This window comes from Otolemur garnettii, unplaced genomic scaffold, assembly GCF_000181295.1.
Source record: "Otolemur garnettii isolate 467f Iridium unplaced genomic scaffold, OtoGar3 scaffold00003, whole genome shotgun sequence".
NCBI lineage: Eukaryota > Metazoa > Chordata > Mammalia > Primates > Galagidae > Otolemur > Otolemur garnettii.
In genome coordinates this window covers 41,832,707-41,834,433 of record NW_003852398.1, presented here as the reverse complement: position 1 = coordinate 41,834,433, position 1,727 = coordinate 41,832,707, and the positions used below count along the sequence as shown (strand labels likewise).

General features: G+C 47.9%; 1 non-coding gene across 1 annotated transcript; it reads right to left on the bottom strand.

Annotated features, from left to right (window-relative positions):
• Nucleotides 1-46: 46 nt before the first annotated feature.
• Nucleotides 47-153, bottom strand: LOC111727285. The gene has a single exon (XR_002774869.1). It is a non-coding gene; the product is annotated as a U6 spliceosomal RNA (small nuclear RNA).
• Between the last annotated feature and the right edge of the window lie 1,574 nt (nucleotides 154-1,727).

Sequence of the window (1,727 nt, the reverse complement as noted above, 5' to 3'; positions counted from 1 at the left end):
TTTTTTTTTTTTTTTTTTGGTAGCTGCCATTGTTGTTTAGCAGGCCAAAAATATGGAATGCTTCACAAATTTGCGTGTCATCCTTGCACAGGGGCCAGGCTAATCTTCTCTGTATCATTCCAATTTTAGTACATGTGCTGCTGAAGCAAGCACTCCCCCTTCATTTCTATGACAGCTGCCCAAAAGTTGGGCCTCTTCCAAGGTCCAGGGTGGGTTATGATTCACAGCCTAAACTTCAGTGGCTCATCTCCCCTTGCTTGGAGGATGCCTCTGACATCTGTGCAGGGCCCTCCCACCAGTCTTGGCTCCCATTCTTTGCAGGTGTGTAAAACGGCTCTACCAACAGCAGCCAACACCTGGGTGCCCACCTCCTGTTCAGTGGGAGATCTGCCCCATCCTTCCTACCTAGATCCTCCTCAGCTGCTGGTCCCACAGGTAAGGGCCTACATGCCTGTGGTTCATAAAAAGGTCCTGCTAGGCCAGCTAGTATTTCAACTCCGCGATGGACAGAAGAATCTTCTCTTCCTTCGAAATAGGGTTCAGTGGCCATCATGTGCATATCTATGTGTCTGTGCTCACATACCTACCTGTGTGTTTTCATGTGTGCACATACCTATCTCTGTGTGTGCTAGCATGTACACAAGCATGTAGGTGCTTATCTAGGTATGCATGTAGGTACAGAAATGCCTGTGCAATGTGTCAAGCTGTGTGTGTACATGTATCCGGGGGCCATTGAATCATTTATTTATTCAACAAACATTTCTTGAGCACCTACTCTATACCAGGTGCTGTGTGCCAGAGCTAGCAACATAGAAGAGCACTGGCCACATAGAGGTCAGAGCCTGCAAGGTGCTCAGCACCATGTGAGATATCTTCAACCCCAGCTGTCCCAGAAAGGGGGCCTGGTTGGCAGCTCTAACTCTGCATGGGGGCATATGGCAGTTTTGGCATTCTGGGCAGGTGGTCCAAAGACAAGTGTCCAGCTACTCCAAACAAAGCCCCAGCCACATCAGGGGCCCCAACCCTCAAGGCCACAGTGGAAAAGCTACAGCTCCTTTGATGGAGGAGAAACAGCCAGCAATCGAGATTCCCAAAGAAAGTTATCAAAATCAATCAAAGCAATTTTAGGGCCTGCTGGTTTAGACTCACCACCTTCAGTCAAGAAAACCCTTTATTAGAGTATTACTTTTTCACTTCCATTGCCTGGATGAGCGCTGTCTAGTAGAAATCTAATGCAAGTCACATGATTTTATTTTCTTTTTTTTTTTTGAGACAGAGTCTCACTATGTCACCCTTGATAGAGTGCTGTAGCGTCCGTCATACCTCACAGAAATCTCAAACTCTTGGGCTCAAGCAATTCTCTTGCCTCAGCCTCCTGAGTAGCTGGGACTACAGGTGCCTGTCACTATACCTGGCTACTTTTTGATTGTAGTTGTCATTGTTGTTGAGCAGGCCCAGGCTGGATTCGAATCCACCAGCTCTGGTGTATGTGGCTGGTGCCTTAGCTGCTTGAGGTACAGGTGCCGAGCCCACATGTGATTTTCTTTTTTCTTTCTTTTTTTTTCAATTTTGGCTGGGGCCGGGCTTAAACCTGCCACCCCCGGTATATGAGACCAGCGCCCTACTCCCTGAGCCACAGGTGCCGCCCCACATGATTTTCTATTTTATTTATTTATTTGCAGTTTGGGGCCAGGGCTGGGTTTGAACCTGCCACCTCCAGTCATATG